General features: G+C 40.9%; 2 long non-coding RNA genes across 4 annotated transcripts in view; one reads left to right on the top strand and one right to left on the bottom strand.

Moving 5' to 3' along the window:
• Nucleotides 1-1,755: 1,755 nt before the first annotated feature.
• On the bottom strand, nucleotides 1,756-3,065 carry LOC137853820 (uncharacterized). Its single transcript, XR_011094743.1, has 3 exons — nucleotides 2,885-3,065; nucleotides 2,741-2,799; nucleotides 1,756-2,649 (listed from the first exon to the last, which is right to left on the bottom strand). It is a non-coding gene; the product is annotated as an uncharacterized lncRNA (long non-coding RNA).
• Nucleotides 3,066-3,353: 288 nt separating this feature from the next.
• Nucleotides 3,354-6,000, top strand: part of LOC137853818 (uncharacterized) — a 43,426-nt gene continuing 40,779 nt past the window's right edge. The window contains exons 1-2 of one of the 3 annotated variants that reach the window (XR_011094742.1): nucleotides 3,383-3,454; nucleotides 4,857-4,964. This is a non-coding gene — a long non-coding RNA (uncharacterized lncRNA). Of the gene's footprint in view, nucleotides 3,455-4,793; nucleotides 4,965-6,000 lie in introns of all 3 variants that reach the window. The other 2 variants (XR_011094740.1, XR_011094741.1) reach the window with 2 other exon arrangements.

Genomic DNA, 6,000 nt, shown 5'->3' with positions numbered 1-6,000 from the left:
AATCTTTAAGTCCAATAGACTGAATTTGAGGGCACTTCATCAAGGGGATTTTTTAGTGTACCTGTATTGATCATCTGACCATTGATAGGTTTTAAGTGAAGCTGAAGATTAGAGTTAAGGTTTACTTAAGGGTGGATAACAAAAGACGGATGAAAATCCTCTTAATCTTTTAGCCTTTGCAAACATCATCCCTCATTCCTGGTGCAGATTCTGAAAAAGATGCAACACAGAACTGGAATCCTTATTCTTTACTTTTCAAATGTCCAGTTCTTAACCTAGGTTTTGTAATTTTGTAATGAGCACCAAAATTTTGAAGTATCACTTACACCCTTCAGATACAAGTGTTCATCAGCACCCAGTGAAATCAAGAAGATTCATCAATTAGCCAAAAAATATTTGCCCTTTCATTTTCAAACTATGTACTTGGTTTCTACACAAACTACAGTCTTAGACATAATGAAAACCTTAGTAGAGTTGCCTGAAATTTGTTAATCCTAAGATTTCTTACAATAGCCCTGTGTACCACAGCAGAAATTTGGAATATCTCAAATCTTATTTTCTTATCCTCTTATATGAGCGCTGACACCATTATGAGCTAAAAATATGAAACAGGTGATAGTATCTGCTCTACAGTGCTTCACAATGGATCATGTGTCATTAATCATGTTTGACTGATTAGGTACCTCTGAGGTAGGTACCACAGAGAACCTGACAAGAAACCTATATTTTTGGGTTTATTTACCTTTCTCTCTCCTCCTCTTCCCATCCACCACCCCTAATTAAGCCTAAAAATGATAGCTGGGTAGCTGATACCTTCACTGAATATACTGACCTTCTTGACACGAATTGTGAACTGAGAGAAGGAAAGTAAATTTTATCCCCCAAAACAAGTACTCCAAAACACTAGTTTTGAAAGACCTTCAGTGAAAAAGGTTAGCTGAGGAATTCAGCAAATGAATAAAAAATTGCAATAGAAATAGCGCACACTACTACATACATATGTATGAATATATCCCAGGATGTAAAGAAACACCAAGAGGTAGCCTGCCTAGCAGGAAGAAACTTTCCCTAAATTTCACCATGGTCTGTTAGCTCAGTGATAACTGAAAACAGATGAGCAGTGCCTTCTCTAAGCATAAGCCACCAGCCCTTGCTGACAGCATTTCCCACTTTGGGCAAGCAGGTTCTGAGAGCTACTCAGGCTTGCTTTTAGTGAGCCTACTACGGTGTTCATTCCTTGCTTGTGCTGTGAGCACATAAAGGTGTGACCCGTTCCCGTGCCAAAGCTAAAGGAGGTGAATCTCCCTGCTGACACCAGTCCTCTTCCTAGCTCAGCATACCATGAGATCCTCAACTAGCCGTCATGTCCTCTCCTGTTTCAAACATTTGTTTCTAAGTCCAAATTACAGCGTACCCTAAAAATTGAGGTTGATTTTAGCCGCATCAGACAAAGTATTTCATTTTATTAATGTTATTTTTTTTTTTAATTTGAATTCACACCCCTACAAATGTCCATACTTCTAGCCTGTCTGAGATTTTGTAATATAATGGTTTTGCAAGGCTATAATAATGCACTTTTTCTGACTTCCACCTTCAAATGCTTGACATCCTGCCCTCTGGAAAGAAAGGCCTGGCAGAGTGAAGGACATCAGGTCCTTCCTACCACCTGACACAGGGGCCCAGGAGAGAATTCTGTTTCTGTTGGTGCAGCTTTGGCATGGGCAGAGCTGCAGTCATGTATGAGCACAAAGAGGAGCGGAATTGTTGCAGTGAGAAGCTCAGTACTTCACAACCTCAGACTTAATTTCCTTTGATTAATGCCTTCATTGTACTGAAGCAATCAATATGCCAGTCTGGGGGGAGAAGAAGGACAATTTTCCCTTCAACACAAAGACTTGGGAATGAACAATGACAAGTTCAGACTGATTGATCCAATAGAAACTTCCACCTTCCTCTAAATGCTGTCTTGCTTCACTGAGAACAAAGTGATATGCATGCACATAATTAATAAAGTTAATAGAGTTTAGTGCCATTCTTAATGTTAAAAACAACTTATTTGTAGAGGTGAAATTCAATTCCTTACATTACTTCTGATACAGGTACATATCTTACACACTTGATTTTACTGTGTTAACAAATGATTAAGAGCCAGTACCATCATACAATAATATGGTAATAAACATTTATGTGGGGTGCGTTATGGATATAAACTGCCACGGTAAGGTAGTGAACCAGTAGCTGAAGCCTAAGTTACACATGGAGGCACAGACAATATGAAAAGAAAAATGTGTTGGGAAAGATACTGCTTTTTCAAATGGAATTAATCTCACTGTGTATGTGTTATTACTTATACAACATAAATGATGATCTTGACAGTGCAAAGCCCCCATCCTAGAATTACGTGTGCTTTCGCTGATTTACAAAAAATCCACAGAACCTCAACAGCTCCCGTAGAGCCACTTGTAAGTACTGCACACTTTACAGCCTTCCTGATTAGACTGGCTTGTGTCCACAGAGCTAATCCTGCTGAAGAGCCCTATCCCAGCTTCAGCCAGCTTTTTCTTTGGGCCAACTCCCACTGGAAAATTGGAGTTCTCCAACAGGACAAGAAGGGTAACAGATCCAAGCTGCAGATGAACCCATCTGGAACTAGAAGCACAGGAAAGAAAAAGACTCTCAAGAAATACCTTACCAGCTACTCAGCTTCCCTTGGGGTGAGGTTACTTCTGCTAAAAATTACCTTAACAGAGTGATCTTGAGACAGATCTCCCTAGAAAACCTGGCCAAAACTATTAAGAACTGTAAGGATAAAAAAACATCATCATGAATTCCCCTAGTCCTAGGTAGGGCTCAAACAGCTTTTGGCCAGTGACACCCCAAATACTTCAGAAAAACTCCTGCCCAAGTCAGCTCCTGCATGTTGGAAACCACAGAGCACTCTACAGTCCAGCACCAAGGGTGCCTCTCTCTAAGGTCTTTATTTCTTCCCTCTGCTCTGCTGGATGTGACCTACTTAAAACCAGCTCCAGAGAGGAGGAGGGAAAGCTCATGTCAGCCATGCAAATTAGGCTGATTTATATTCTGATGCAATCAGCCACAATCACGAAATCCACTTAGCTGGGTGAGGACTCCAGCTACTTTGTTCAATTATGCAATTATCATATTCCATTTAATCCCCAAATCAATTCCTGTATTTAGAATTATTTAAGATGCTTCAGCAATTACACCCAATTAGGTTCTATCAGTAAAGTAAATAAATGCTGTGACGTGCCAATCAGATGGATGCAATGGCAGCTGAAGGGAAAGAAACTCCCAAGTCCTGTGCTGTGGGGAGGATATAAATGACTGCTTGGGTGCTACAAAGCCATTTGCTTCTGTGCTGGTGAGATAAAAGCCATGTGAGACTAAAAATGTTAGTGATCAGTTACTTCAGCTACCTCAAACAGCTGCAAAGGTAATGACCTCTCTTTTTGTTGGATCCCTTGGCCACTTCATGGTCAGGATCTTCTATCCTGTCTGTAGAGGGGGAACTTCAGACCAGATTCAGAAGAGTGGAGGCAATCAAGAGTAGGTTGTCTTAGTGTAAGTGAACAAATCTGTGCCAATGGTGTGTTTGCAGGACTTTCATGCAGGCTCTTTGGTAGGATGGGGTAGGGAAGCATCTCCTCCAGCCTTTTGTGATTTTCTTTCTCTACTGGGCTGTTCCAGGGGCTGCTTGCTCACTCTTAACTTCACTGAGCCCACAGTTGCACATAGCCTGACACCACTACAAATGCGCTTTGCTATAGGAAGCAGTAACAATTTGGAAAATATCACCTCTATTTTTTGGACATTTTGTGTATTTCTTGTAGTTGTTGCTTCATATCAGCTTGGATATCTGGCTTTCAGGGACAGAAAATGATTTATTTAATGACATCCCACACTGCCTTGCAGAGCAACAGGTTTTAAAACAGGGACTGTAATACCAAAATACATCTTCTTACAGCTTGAACTGAAGAGCAATTCCCCCAGCTGGTAGCATGAGCAAACTATTATCTCTCATACAGTTTAAAAGAAATATGATGTGATGTATAAAGCTATGATGTTTTCACTAAAAAGTAGCTTTATTTAAAAATAAAGGTTATTTTATCATCTGTACCCATATGTTGCACTGAAAAATGACAGACCTAAATGGCTGGACAGCATTTTTTTCATCTGCTGAGTGCCAATATCATGCAAAATGTACTTCACTTATAGAGCTGCTATAGGGGGGCTTAGTGGTGAGCACCATGTACATGTGTGCTGAAGTAACTGCAGTAACCTGTTAGTTCAGCAGAGCCATTACAGCTGGTGGGTTTAAAGGTTACTATGTAGTAGCCTTTGATCCTGGTAGAGATAGAAAAGTATCATATCAGCCTTGTAGCTGGGGTCCAGGGATTTATCTCCCAGCTCCCACTAGTCCTGACAGGTGGCTGGTGCCCTGGCTCACTCTCAGCTCTGCTCAGCTGGGAGAAGAGGCTCCCTGCAGCCTTTCTGATCAGCCCCCTTTGCACAAAACCCAACACATGCTTGTTTTTGATGCTTATATTTCTCCCAGATAAAGCAAAAGAGGCCTAAAACTCTTTTAATTTAAGCTGGTATAGGTCAGGAATGACTCACTGGGCTCAGTGGGGTAAATGATATCAGCAATCAACCTCTTTGTACACTGCCCAGAGCATGTAATTAAGTAGCTAATGGTTAGTAGGCAATTACATTTAATCTGTGTTCCCGTAATTTGAAGTGTTATTGTGGGGGAGATTGTCTTTTGCTTTCAGCCTTTCGATTTGTCTTCCTGTTGGAAGTTGAGAAACATTCTGAAGTGAATGCTCTGCCTGCAGAAGAGTGGGCTTTCTGGCCATGATGTCTCTTGGTTCCCACCAGAAGTCCTGGACAGCCACTGGTGAACAGCTAGATGCAAAGATTTGTTCCTGGAAGTTCAAACACAGGTGGGAGGTACCTTCAATTCTTGCATTTAAGAGAGGACTTAGCAGAAAGGGTGTTTTTCTCAGGCTTTTGGAGCAATTTCCAGTTTTTCTCTGACTGAGCTGGCAAAGGATGGCATTGGAGCCAAGAAAACACATGGGCAGTGCACAGAAGGGTAAGGACATGAAGGCATCTTAACCTTAGAAGTTGGTCCTGTGCAATCTGACTTGTGACAAGAGAGGAGCCAAATGTGCTGCTTGTCCACTTTTTTTTTTTTTTTTTTTGTGGGCAAACAACAGATTTGTTAAAAGAAATCAACATTTCATTTCATTTGTTAAAAGAAAACAACAGATTTTCAAAAGAAAATTTGGACCTATCAGGAGACAAGCAGGAAAGAAGAGTCAGAAATTAAGAAAGTTTTCCCTGACCACAGGGAAAGTCAGGATATGGCAAGCAAGATATCCCAACTGCTTCCTTTTTTGTGTATCACCATGAAAGAACCTCTGCACAGCAGCACCCTGCCAGCCATTAGCTGGTTCCTGTGCACATCTGATTGTGGTGCAGCGGACCTCAGCCCACTGAACAATGGTAATCTGCTGCTGCATTTTTATGTCATGGATTTCAGGAAACAAGCAGGCAAGCTTGGAGGCAGGATTTTCCTTTACAAGCCCCACATCTACTGAAGTGAGCAGCTGGAGTGCTAACGACATTGTGATTTGCTGGCCATTGAGGATGGTGAACATTATAGATGATGTGTTGAGAGATATATTATGCACTCATCCACGTCCTGTGGATGATGCTGCAGTTACTTTGGTGTAGTTATTAAGAACCAGCCCAAATGATATTAATAGAATTACAACATTACTCCTTAATGATACTGTGCCATTTAAAAAGCATCAATAATGGCAGGATGACATTACATATATAGATAAGCCATTGAGTGTCAACAAACTAATGAGTTATATTTATATCCCCTTACAATAATGTTTATCGATGTGGTTGTGGAAAATGAGGGAGACTGTATGTTTTATGGGCAGGCCTAATATTAGAACTAATTGG

Source organism: Anas acuta, chromosome 3 (genome assembly GCF_963932015.1).
Source record: "Anas acuta chromosome 3, bAnaAcu1.1, whole genome shotgun sequence".
Taxonomy (NCBI): Eukaryota; Metazoa; Chordata; class Aves; order Anseriformes; family Anatidae; genus Anas; species Anas acuta.
Note: the sequence above shows the minus strand (reverse complement) of the source record. Positions and strands in the feature narration are given on the sequence as shown.